Genomic DNA, 14,197 nt, shown 5'->3' on the forward strand with positions numbered 1-14,197 from the left:
TTGCTTAAGTTTAGAGTTTGGAGTTAGAGATATTAATATTTGTTTACTTGTAGTTGAATGTTAGCCTAGGTTTGGTTTGGGAAGTCTGGGGGGTAGGGGGATGGGATAAATCATTGTGTAATACTTGTGATGTATTTTTTTGTTTATGATAAAAACAATAAAATTCTATATTGAAAAAAAAAAAAAAAAAAAAAAAGAATGGAGGCCTTTGAACTATGGTGCTGGAGAAGACTCCTGCGAGTCCCCTGGACTGCAAGGTGATCAAACCAGTCAGTCCTAGAGGAGATCAATCTTGATTGCTCTTTAGAAGGCCAGATCCTGAAACTGAAACTCAACTACTTTGGCCACCTAATGAGAAGGAAGGACTCACTAGAGAAGAGCCTAATGCTGGGAAAGATTGAGGCCAATAGAAGAAGGGGACAACAGAGAACGAGGTGGCTGGATGGAGTCACTGAAGCAGTAGGCATAAGCTTAAATGGACTCCAGAAGATGGTAGAGGACAGGAAGGTTTGGAGGAATGTTGTCCATGGGGTCGCAATGGGTCAAACACGACTTCGCAACTAACAACAACAACAAGAAGAGGAGGAAATACGGTAATATGGACTGTAATTGATCTTTTTTCAAAGCAAGCTCACTTTATTGCATGCTCTGGCCTCCCATCTGTCCAGAAGCTAGCCAAGCTATTCCTTAAGCATATTTACCGGCACCAAAATGGATAATTTCAGACAAGGGAGTTCAATTTACGACCAGATTTTGGAGGGATTTTCTTAAACTGATTGGTTCCTTGCAAGGACTATCATTGGCTTTTCACCCTTCTATGAAAGAAGCATCTGAAAAAGCGAATGCAATGGTGGTGCAGTATCTTAGATACTATGTGGATTACCAACAGACAAATTGGACTGATCCCCTCCTTCTTGCTGAAGTGGCTTACAACAATACAATACATAGCACCACTGGACTTACACCATTTAAAATAGCCACAGGGAGGGATTTTATTCCAATGCGTGAATACTCCCAGGTCCCCCCTATCTCTCAAACATTAGATCAGTGGGTGTCTGCTTGGAGGGGTGTTTGGAATAATACAAAGAAAGCTTTAACAAAAGCCTCAGAGGTTTACAAAAAGCAAGCTGATAAGAAAAGAGTATCTCAGAAATCATTCCGTATGGGGGAAAAGGTTTATCTTTGTACAAAGTATCCAAGACTTAAGTTACCTAGCAAAAAATTGGGACCAAAATACCTGGGACCCTTTCCTATAATTTGAATCATAAACTCAATCACTGTAAAACTAAAACTCTCTCATCTTTTAGGAAAGATCCACCCAGTGTTTCATAGCAGTCTGTTAAAACCTTTCAGGGAATTGACTTTGAGACCCCCTCCCAAGAAAGTGCCTGGCCCACTTGTAGTGGCTGTAGAGACTCATTATGAAATAAAATGCACTCTTGATGCTTATACAAAGGCAAATTGTAATATTTAGTTCAATGGAAAGGATATCCGTTATCGGAAGCCACCTGGATAAAAAGTACTGATGTGAAAGCTGATAGATTGATACGCAAATTCTATGACAAACATCCAAATAAACTGAAAGGGGACTCTTAACTTTTATTCTTGTTTAAATTGCAGGATCTCTTCTTTCTTTAAAGGGAACCGAATGTCAACACTGCAATGACCTGAACTGAAGCCATTTTCACTTCGTTTTCAGTTGTCACATATTTAGAAAGAAAGAGGGAGGGTGATGTAGTTCTTAGTGAAAACAATTTCATGTATGGGAACCAAAGTCATTACTGATAGCATTTTGGCAGGCTGGAGAGCTGGGAGGAGTGCCTGCGTTTTCTACTAATTGGTGAATGAGATTTATGACATCTAATTGGGGTGGGAATTGCAACTTGTAACTTTGTAACCAAAGGGAGGGAAATTTAGTCTTGAGTTCACCCTTGTATGTGCCATTATTTTGTAGCCAAATAAAAATGTTCTTTGAAAAAGAATCCCTTGCCTTGAAGTTCTTTTAATTGTTCTCATCTACCGGAACCATGACACTTCCCCTATATGGCCAACGGGATAAGTTGCTCCCAGGGGAAAAGTGGGAGAATGGATGGGGGGGGGTTGTGAATGGCTGGGTGCAACTTCCCTACACTCTGTTTTGGAAGGTAGTCAAAAGAAACCACCAAGCCACCCATTCAGGACCCCGCCCCTTGGGCTCATGGCTAAATAGTCATTACTGTAACTCAGGCTTCAGGCAGGCTTGTAAAACAATTGTGCATCAATGTGAGGTCTGTCAGAGACAGAGGGGGGAAAGTCGTTTCCCCCCGGCCATATTCAGACTGCCAAATACCCAGGAGAAGCCTGGCAGGTTGATTTTACTGAGATGGCCAAGCACGGAAAAAAGTCCAACTTGCTTGTTTTTGTGGATCTCTACAAAGGATGGCCAAAAGCCATCCCAACAGCTACTGAAAAGGCCTGAGAAGTAGTGCATGGATTAGTTGAAATTATAATACCCAGATTTGGAGTGCCTAAAGTTCTAGAATCTGATAATGGCTGACACTTCACCTCTCAAATCACCCAAGATGTCAGCAAGTTCCTCGACATCCCATGGCATCTTCACTTGGCCTATTGGCCTCAGGCCTCAGCTAAGGTTGAACGCATGAATAGCACTCTCAAAAACCATGTAGCCAAACTCTGCCAAGAAACTAGCCTATCTTGGCCCAAGATTTTACCTGTTGCCCTCACATAAGAGCTCTACCCTCAGGGAAACTCACCTTTTCCCCTTTCAAAATTCTATATGGGTGACCCTTTGTTGCCACCTCCCAGAAGAGCTGTGAAGTTGGGGAAAAGAATGTGACTACATATTTGTATAATCTGGCGCAATGTTGTTGTCTATCTCTAAACAGGCTCAAACTACTCTGCCACCAGTCTCAGATGACCCACCGCTTGCTGAACCTGGTAGCAGTAATCATATTGCCGATTTAAAAAAGGGAGAAATGAAGAAGACCCAGATCAACTCTCAGGATAATCTAATTAACACTATCTCACTTTTGTACTCTATGCTTGCACAAGAAATGCCATTACCTTTATCAAGAAAGACACATACCTGGATATAAATGAAATGATGACACCTAATGAATTGACAAGCCATTAACAAGCCAATCAATTGTTTCTTTGCTGCTGTGTGCAATTGCGATTGGGAAAGACAGGTGTAAAAACAAAACCCTCCCCCCCTCCAGGTATGGCTCTTCCTTAGCATGCTGCTGCCCATGTGCCAGGAGGTTGTCCACCCAGCTTCTTCACTCAGCCGAATAAAGAGTTGTTTTCCTATTCCTGAAGCCTCCGTCTGAGTTTCTGTTTTGGCTTGTGACGGTCTCAGATTTTATTCACCGACCGACCTTACAGTAGCTAATTTTACCATCCTGATATGTGTATCCAATCCATGCTTACCTGTCAAAGTTTCACAATTCCAAACTCTTAAAGATTATTTTTAAACACTGCTATAATTTATTGCAAAGCTAAATAAAATTGCTTTGTTACTTTCTCTCCAAACATACACAAAAAAACCCTCAAACACAAACACATTTTCCCAATTACAATTTAAATTTATCCTAAGTAGAAGAGATTTCAGGCCTCACTCAATTAGCAGTAATAGAATTAAAAACATAGCTGTGGGAATGAAGGTTTAAAGCAAGAAGGGAAAGAAATATATTGGCAAATACTGATTGTATAAACTAAATCAATTTCAAAATAAATATGCATCTTTGGGTAAAGTAAGTTGAACTTGGTATTTTAAGATTTCTTTTTCTACCCACATGTTTATAACATGCACACAAATGCATATTTCCCAGTATTTGGCTTTCTGCTTTATCCTTATGGCTAACAATAATCTTTTCTCCCTTTGACTTCACACTCTCCATAATAAAATAATTGTTTCAAATATTGCTGTAAATGGTGAAAATTTGTCAACAAAATCTGTCCGGCAAAAGAGATCTGGTTAGCCTAGCTCATTGATCTAACCCATTTTTTTATTGTGACTTAATTCATCATTCTTCAACTTAGCAACCTTCAATTGTGTTGAGACGGAAACTCTCAAAATGCCCAGGCAGTTGGCATTTTTGCTTTGCCCTATGATATGATACTTAGTTTTAAAAGTTCTTCTCCAACATAGGAAGAGAAAGCCATACAATAATAGCTCTGGTAGAGAATCTTTTAGACACCAATGCTATTTAGCTTAAGTTAGAAATTCAATATTTGCTTCAGCCTTTTGTAGGTATCAATAGGATGATTACTTTCTATCCACCAATGCCTTTGAAGCTATCTTTTTCACTGCCTGAACATTTCTTCAATATTCTTATCATTATGTTCATTCTGACCGACATTTTGATTCATTCTCTTAAAAACTGTTTACATGGCTATATATAACCTATTATGCTTTGGAATAAATTTTCTTAACCATATCCACTCTTCATACTTATATTACATTATGCTTAATTTTGATTTGTAGTTGTCATTCAAATTCTAAACTATTTTCCAAGCACATTTTGGGTTTTAAGAATCTATTTTTAGAATAATTATGGTTTTGGTTGAAAAATTTCTGTGACAATATCTTTGTTCAAGTACAGCTTACCTATGTGCTTTCTCTTTTTCAAATATACTGCTGCTATTAAATAATCAGGACTACCTGCAGGAGCCTTAGAAAATAAAGGTCTAAGATTAATTGGTACCAACACTCAGTTTTTAGAAACATGCTTGATATTTGACAACAGGCTGAGATAGGCTGTGTAATTATTGCCCCAATCACTTGGCCTCTGTCACTTTGCTACCATAGCAAAACTAGGAAATCCTTTCATTTATTAAACTGAAAATATAGGAGTTAGATACTGGGTAGCATTTTAATTAGATGGGTGCTTCATAATAAGAATGGATAAGAACAGATTAATATACATTTTTTATTTCAGTAATTGGTCTATATAATTTTTTGCAAATTTTTTATTTTAAAATGTTTTTCATGGTTGAATGCATTTTAGGTGTTTTGAGTTCATACAATTTACTGAAAATCTGGTTAGATTTCATCCTGAGTCATCAGCAGCTGTAGTCAATGGGTAGAGTTGTGTAACTGATTCTATGCGACCTTTGCATAACATGTGAAATTGCAACTTGCTAATGTATTAGTTAATTCCAAAAATTAATGAAATATTGAAATACAAAGTACATAGGAGACAAAATGTGTCCCTTTCATTTTAATCAAGGACAGGTTTCAAATTTCAGTTGGCTTAATTAAAAAGCCAGTCAATTAAAATGTTGACTGTTGAATTTATGGAAGCTAGCTTTAATTCATAAAGGAATGGATTTTAGTTGAAAGGTTTAGAATGAAGAAATTCATTTTAAATATCATTTTGTTTATGTCATATTAAAATAATATGATAAAGTATAGTAGTATAAAATAACATGCACTTTTGGTTTATTAAAATGTATTGGTTTTTTTATAAAATGTTTATGACTCTGGGTGCTGGACACATCAACAACTGCACCAAAACAATAGCTAAAAATGATAGAATAAAATAACTTTATTATCACTTTGAATGTACACTAATCAGCATACATTAAAATGAAATTTCGTTGCATACAGTTTTCAAAGTGTCACCACCTCCAAAATACATTACATAAATATGACATTCATACATACATACATACATACATACATGCATACATACTGTACATACCTACATAAATTCTATCTCTCAGGTCTCTGATAAAACAGTTCACCAACATAACATGTACAGTATAATAAGATAGGTTTAAGAAGTCAGTTAATTAGAAACAAAATAGTTAAGCAACCACATTCACTATTCACTAATCAACTATTCATTAATTGTTGAAGTTCCTCATGCAAAATTGCCAAACACAAATACCTTGAGTGAATGAAGATTGTTCTTCTTTCTCAGAAGCAACTTTTTCTCAGTTATAGTCTATTAGCTCAATTCCTTGATAAGCAAATATACAATTAAAGTATATACTTTGTATGGTATCTAGCATCAACAGCATAATTGCTGTTGCCATCTCTTAGCCCTGCCCATGATAGCTGAAATTATCAGGAAATGTAGTTTACAATATCTGCAGGGCCACATTTTCATATCCCTGTAGTTTATGTCAATGGAGAAAAGAATAAAATATAAGGAGTGGCAAACTTGGAATTCAAACATTTATTTGAATGCAAAGTTTATCTGTGAGTTCTGCTGAGTTCTGTCTACAGTTTCCTTTCTTTTTGCTGAACGGTCAGCCCATCAACTTACCATGGAGATAGTTTTCTCTGTATAGATTGTACTGATTTTCTTTAATATTGATTCCATAGTTCCTTTTACCATTAATAGTGCAGACTTACACAGACAGAATTGCAAAATGAATTAGAAACAGATCTATTTGCATTAGTGTCCTCCCCCCCAATAAATTAGGTAGACATCTATTTGCAAGGCTGTTTTTTCCCCTCTGCATATTTATAAGAATTCATAAGGATTACAGTCTTTATTAACTAAATAATCTAAATAATTAACTAAATAATAACTATGAATGAATTGAATATGAATTTTTGTATATATTGAATGTTGCTAAGAAAACTGAGTGAACATTTTAAAAAGCTGTTACAAGTATCACCGAAGGATTTTAAACCTTTACTGCCTAGACCAAGATGTCAAACTGCCAGCCTGTGGGCCAGTTGCATCATGCGGAGGCCGTACCCACCCCAGCTCCAGCAATATGAAAAAACTCATGATACATCATGACACGTCATGTGACGTGGCGAGTTTGACACCCATGGCCTAGACCATAAACTTTATTACCCTGATAGTAAATTTTATTCCCCTGGGCTGCAATTATCACTCTACCCTCTTTTGTGGATTACAAACGATCAGAGACTGCAATATTTTTTACAATGTTTTTTAATTTTTAAATATTTTAACCATCTTACTGGATTTTTGTGGACTACCTTTATATAATCCTTACTTTTATATAACCTTTTTTTACAGTGACGACAAGCTGACATTTCATTTTTTTACTCTCAGCTGAGATACTATTTTTTTTTAATTTCAGCTGGGATTTTGTTTTCCTTTTCAAATTTAATTCATCTGTCATTTTTTAATTCATCTGTGGATTACAAACTATATTAAGAGGGCAACATCAGCATTGCCACAAAAGGGACCAAAAAGAGAATTCAGAACTCCCAGAACTCTTGATAATGTAAACAATTAACCAATTGAACTGTTTGACTACAGAGGTGTGGGTGTCCAATCATTGGAGGTTTTTGAGAGGAGATTGGTCAGCCATTTGTCAAAAATTGTATAGGTCCCTTCAGCACTTGTCCACCCTAGATGAGGTCAAATCACCAGGACCAGATGGATTACACCCCAAGGTTCTGAAGGAACTGGCAGATGTACTTCCTTGGTGCTCCAAGTTTTTTGAAAGATTGGTGCAATAGTTCTGAGATAACATCTGCCAGCTCCTTCAGAACTCTGGGATGTGATCTGTCAGGTCCCAGTGATTTATATTCACCAAGATCGGATAGGTGTTCTCTTACCATTTTCTTGCTTATTTTAATTTTTGTTTCTAATCTGTCTTTTGCAGTGGTTTTTTTGGGCTATAGTTTCTTTTTGTGTGAAGACTGATGCAAAGTATGAGTTAAGTTAATATGTTGGAAGAAACTTTTTTTATTATCCATTATTTCTGTTGCAAGTCTTTGTTCATTCTGAGCCTTTGCTTTCCTGACTTCATCTTTGCATGTTCTGACTGTCTGCTGATAATCGACCTTAGTTTTGTGCCCCTCTTTCCATTTTTTGTATTTTTCCTTTTTGTCTTTCAGTTTGGTTTCTTCTTGAATTTCTTTTGAAGTTCAAGACACTGGTTGGATTGTTTTCTGTTGCTAGTGTTTGCATTATATTAAATTCCAGTATGATGTGGTCACTTTTGCCCCAGGTTCCGGCAACTTCAAATGCCTCTATCACTTCTTCTCTGTTAGTAAGAATTAAGTCCAGTATGGCTTTACATCTAGTTCCCTCCTCCACCTTTTGGATGACAAAGTTGTCAGCTAGGTTGGTCAGGAATCTGTTTGATCTCCCGCTCACTGCAGAGTTTGTCTCCCAGTTGATATCTGGATAGTTGAAGTTTCCCATTACTATTGTGGTATGCTTCCTACATATATTTGTTAGCTGGTTGGCAAAGAGTTAATCTATTTCTTGTGATTGGTTGGATGGCCTGTAATATACACCTGTGGTAATGTCACTTTTTCTCTCTTTTATATTGACCCATATACATTCTGGAGGGATTTTATCTTTGATCACGTGCATTTCTATAGATATGTAGTGCAACTCCCCCTCCACTTTTTGTAGAGCTGTTTCTTTTGAATAATTTGTATCCATCCATCAGTCCATTCCATCCATGGCTTTTGTCCCACCAGGTTTCTGTAATGCCAACTATGTCATACCCTCCCTCATGTACTATTGCTTCTAGTTCTCCCTGTTTGTTCCCCAAGCTTTGAGCATTTGTATATAAGCATTTAAGACTTTTATGCCTGTTTGTGGATATGTTTCCTGCATCTCCTGATTGTTGTTTGGATTGTTAGGAAGTTTCTCCTTAATTCTAGGTTGCTTCTCTCTTTGATCAGATTCCAACCATTGTATCTTGTCCTGCCTTCTGATGCTTTGGAGAATAATTTGATGCCCTCTTTGTGGCAGTTCCTCAAATGCTGGAATACTGCTATCATGTCACCCCTATTTCCTCTTTTCTTTAGACTACCCAAACCCAAGTCCTGCAGCCGTTCTTCATATGTTTTAGTCTCCAGGCCTTTGATCATCTTAGTTGCTCTTCTCTGAATTTATTCCAAACTCTCAATATTTTTTTTTTGTAGTATGGTGACCAAAATCGATTGCAGTATTCCAGGTGTGGTCTTTCTAGGGTTTTATAAAGCAGTACTAATACTTCGTGTCATCTTGATTCTATGCTCTGTTTATACAACTAAGGATTGTATTAGCTTTTTTGGCTGCTGCTGCACACTGCTGGTTCATGGTTAAGTGATCATCCACTAGGACTCCAAGGTCCCTCTCACGGTTACTATTTTTGAGCCAGGTCTCGCCTAATCTATACTTATACCTTTGATTTTGAATCAAGTTTCCAACTCAAAGCCTAATATACCTATCCCTTTTCCAAGTTTTGACATATGAGATATTTCTTCAAAAGTGGGATCTAAAATTAAACTCTTTATGTAGACACTATGCTAAGTACTCTTCCTAGTATCAGAGTAGATAGTCAAATGTATCCTGTAACTTGTCTATGGAGATTCTCAGTCAACCAGCTCATAGTTGTCCCAAAGATGCTTTTTCATGAGGCAACTGGACTTTCTTTCTTTTTTTTCCTTGAAGACATTTCGCTTCTCATCCAAGAAGCTTCTTCACCTCTGATTGGATGGTGGGGAATGGAAGGATTTATATTCCTTGATTATAAACAGGAGTATAAATCCTTCCATTCCCCACCATCCAGTCAGAGCTGAAGAAGCTTCTTGGATGAGAAGTGAAACATCTTCAAAAGAAAAACAAGAAAGTCCAGTAGCATCTTTGGGATATCTTGTAAGTTCTAAACCTAAAGCACCTTTAAATATTCAATTTATTCCAATTTTCTTGAAAGATCTATATATATTTCTTTTCCACTGAATTGTTAATATCTCTTTCCAGCCTGAGTTCATTTTTTTCAATGCAAAAGGTCTGGGTTTTATTTTTCTACAATCTCATAAAATATTCAAATATTTTTACAAAATGGGAAGAACTGATATACCTTAAGCTCCCAGAGAAAAATAGGGATTTAAATCTAATAATGAATTACATCAGTTACAAAATCTATTAAAAATATGGTTTTGTGTATTCCTACATCCCAGGACTGTGTATAGTCTGAACTGGCCTATTCCTTTTAAATCATTTTTCTACAGTATTCTGAAATGTTACCAAGTTGTCCTCACCTTGAGACCCACCACAACTGGCTCTGAAAAATGCTGAACTCATTTATGTACACTATTACTCTGTACCCTGGTCAGTCAGGTATTCTCACTTATAACATCCATGTGTTATAATAATCCAAATTATCTTGTTATCACAACAATATTGATTATGAGCTGATGCTTTGCTGAAATATGTTTCCAATTTCTCAAGAATGTTCTTCAGTGAAATAATGTCCTTTCTTTTTCTTTTATTTTCTTTCCACGTTTTAGAATTTCAAGACTTTAATTTGGTGATATCCTTGAATTTCTTACTGAAAAGTGATAGGGAAGTAATGGCGAAGAAATTATTGATAGAGAAGTGACGGGGAAGAAATACTGAAAAGTCATAGGGAAGAAATTATTGATCAAAATTTGATCAATATTTTAAACAATAATTTCTCCATCACTTTGCAGCATCCCTAGATGTTAACATTTCATGAAGGGAAAAAAGACTCAATAAAAAGAAAATTCTCAGAATATCTTCCATTTAAATAAGTTATTTGAAACCAAAGAGAAATATGTATGGATGTTTTACCAATAAAAGACAAGACAATCACATACATCTTTTGGTCAGTTTGTACTTAGGTACTATAAGTGCAAAAATCTTGCATCTCAACTGTAAGAATCTTTCCATTTTTAATTCTTGAAAAAAAATCAAACACAATTTCTTTTCAGCAAATTATTGAGAAGAAAAATGAAGAAAGTTTCACACAGTGCTAATCCTAGGACTATTGGTACTATTCCAATACAACCATAGGAAGACATCTCAGTGTATAGAGTGCATTTGAGTTTAGGCTTGCAAAATATTCCATATCATAGTTCTCTTCTTCCCATAAACAAATCTTTGTAATCAATAAATTTCAAAATCAGTAGTTTACTTTTATCCATTTTCATCAAAAAGGTTTCTAATCTTTTATAAAAGTTGTCGAAATAAGTCATTTTAGCCATTTTGGCAAGCTCAGCCATCTTCATAATCCATTCCTCCATTATTATGTTTCTGTAGTCTTCCATATTTGTGAATATAGTAACCTCACTGCAGTTACCATATATAAAACCAGTTATCCAGAAGCCTTTTCAAACTGAAGTCCAAAAGAGAAAAGTTCCAAAATAGTTCTTATTAAATTGGAAATTTTGTTTCTTTTTTTCAGATCAGTACATGCAATATTATCTATCTGAATAATGAAAGGTGGGATTGGCTCTCAGATGGAGCACAGATAATATTTGCTAATAACATTTATCTCTATTTAAATGTTTCTAAATCAATGATTTTGAAGCTGCTAAACGAAGATGATGGTGAAATTAATTTCTAATTTATGTTGGCATTCATTTAAATGGACCTGGTAAACCTATAAATATAATCTTGCACCAACAGTGAACGTTAATGAACAGAGCTTAAGAACATCATCTCAACCAGAACAATAAAAAACATCATCACTTTGAGACCTGAATAAAACGATATTTTATAAATATAGCCTCGTTGAAGCCATTCTGCAATAGTTTTGAAATAAGGACATATGGAAAAAAATATATGGCAGAGGGCCTTTGAGGCAGATAACGAAAGCTACCAAATGAGGACTGTAGTACATTTCCAAGAAATACAGTTCAAAAGTTGCACGATTACTACTAAGGTTTTTTTATTCTTTACCACATTTGGAACAGGAAGTCTGTGTTGTTCGTGAAGAATTCTGAAAAGCAATGTCAAACTCAGGTGACCTCTTCTCCTCATTAAAACATTCCCAAAGACAGCTCTCTGCATGATGTTTTCTAGCTTCAGCCGCCATGAACTAATTTGGACCTCTTATTTTGATCATGCACTGGTGAAAGCACCAAACAATATTTTCCTTTAAACACAGAGAGCTCTTTCAACAACTCAGCACGCATGTCTACCCTCTTTTTAATCTTGGAGCACCTATTTATTTGCTCTTTTCACCACTAAGTCTTCTTTGCTCCTGTCCGCCCCCTGGAAAGCTGCTAGTTAAAAATCTTCCATGTGTTCCCGCCACCTCGCCACACCTTCATAAGCTTTAACTATTAGAGCCTTATTACCATAAAAAGGGAAGACAAGGAATTAGAGATATCAGAATTTGCATTAGTAAATTTCAATCCAATTAAACTAAAACAATATTTATTTAGGAGCTACTTTTCCAGACTGTGAATCGCTTCTGCAAAGCCAACAGATGAAAATAAAATAGGTGATCAATGAAATAACTGATTTGTTCTGCATATTCGCTGTTCTAAGATTGCACTGATAGATAATTAGCATTCATTTAGTTGATTTTTTTATTTTGCATACCTTCACAGTAGTGATAGATTCATTATGCAAGTCATATCCTTTTCCTATCTCATGATTTCAAGGCTATGCAAATCATGAACAAGTTCTGTCAGGGCCTTTGGCATAAACGAATTGGAAAGGCAGGCTACATTGGTTGACATTGTGAATTACCTCCTGTGTTATCAATTTTTAACAGATGCCGAGCAAAGTGATTACATGCTGTATTTATTTGTGCTTCATTCTTAATTCAAAAATGAATTCGGTGGAGTTTCCATTTTTTTACAGCATTTCCTTAAGTGCAATTTAACACTCCTACACTTGTGTCCCGAAGATCATTTATCTCGATGAAAAGAAAGAACCAGAAATGGGTAGTGCATTTATATTTAAGCATATATTTTCTTTGTGCAAAGAGGGAAATTGGGTATCCTGTGGCAAACTCCCCTGCAGTCCATTATTTATAAAACATGAAAACTTCTTTGATTACATGGACACATCTATTTTGGTTTCTTTGCAACAATATACAAATGGATTGGGTTTTTTTTTTCATTTTCCTAGTCTACCTACAGTGATAGAATTTCCAAATACTGTTCAAACTCTGGGTTAGGTTCTTTTTTTTTAGATCAACCAAGTTAACAAAGTTCTATCACTCACTACAATCCCAATGTATAGTTTTTCACAAACTGGAGGGTAAACATAGGAAGAAGAGAGTTTTTCCCTATATATTGAGGCTCCACAAATAATTTGGAATACAGATTAAACCAGATTGTAATCAAGGGAAAGGATAGTAGATAGTTTCACATAGCAAAATGAATGCACAAGAGAGAAACACTAGACACATAAGTATAATTTAGAAGAAACTGTTCCTTGAATGAAGAAAAATAAAGATAATTTTTCTTTAGGAAACAACACAGAAAAGCTTGAGTGAAAGCTTGAGTCACCTACACTAATGGGCTGTCCTCCATTATGGTGAAAGAAAAAGCCAAGTACATATATAACTTGCACAGATCAGAAGTCAGAAGAAGAAAAAGAATTGAACCAAAAGAGAAAGAAAATAAAGAAAGGCCTGAAAATATCAATCTAATCAATAAGTGGCATTTTACATGTATACATGAAAGTCTTTTAGACAAGAGTCAGCCTTAATATACAGTATAGAGCAGACCAAGAAATTAACTCATTAAAGCTAAGGCCGATTTTATTAAGATTAGCTGTAATAATAGAATGTTGTTTTACAGCCTCTTTTTCTTATGCTCATGTGAATTAGGTGGATGTCTGTCTGAAACATTTAGGCATACTCTTTTCATTGTTTGGGCTTAAGAAATGTTTCCTCCTTGTTGCTTCTGTAACGGATCTAGCCTCTTTCTCTCAAGGTCATGCTCTTTACTTTATCAGCAAGATGGTAGAAGTGGAGAGGTCTTTCTGTAGCCATTTCCATCTCTATAGCCCCTGCTTGTCAGTATATTTATAAGCGCAGAAAGCAAGATCCATACAAACTTGAATTCAAACAGTTTTCCTGTTTTAAGTGAAGTTGAGTTCCGTCCAGAATAAAATTAACATCATGTAACCAAATAGATAAAACACTCACAAAAGCATCCCATGTTGTATGAGTAAAATCTGTTTATTTGATCTCAGGCCAGCCGAGTCTCTGATTCAGGAACTCAAGTCAAGTGTGTTTATTTTGGTCACAGGCTAGCAAAAGTGGCTCAGAATGTTTATTGCGGCCGGGAGCATGACTTACCGGTCACCCCGGTCTCCCCGGTCTCGGCCTGAGCTCCTCGGTCTCCCCGGTCTCGGCCTGGGCTCGGCCTGGTCACGGCCTGACGGGGACCGGTCGGGCGAAGGGCGCGGCCTGGTGGCCCAGCGGTGGGCTCGGCCTGGTTCCGGCCCGATTTTCGGCCGGAGGAAGACCTGACGGCCCGGTCGCGGCCTGG

This window comes from Protobothrops mucrosquamatus, unplaced genomic scaffold, assembly GCF_001527695.2.
Source record: "Protobothrops mucrosquamatus isolate PMUCROS unplaced genomic scaffold, P.Mucros_1.0 scaffold452, whole genome shotgun sequence".
Classification (NCBI taxonomy): Eukaryota; Metazoa; Chordata; class Lepidosauria; order Squamata; family Viperidae; genus Protobothrops; species Protobothrops mucrosquamatus.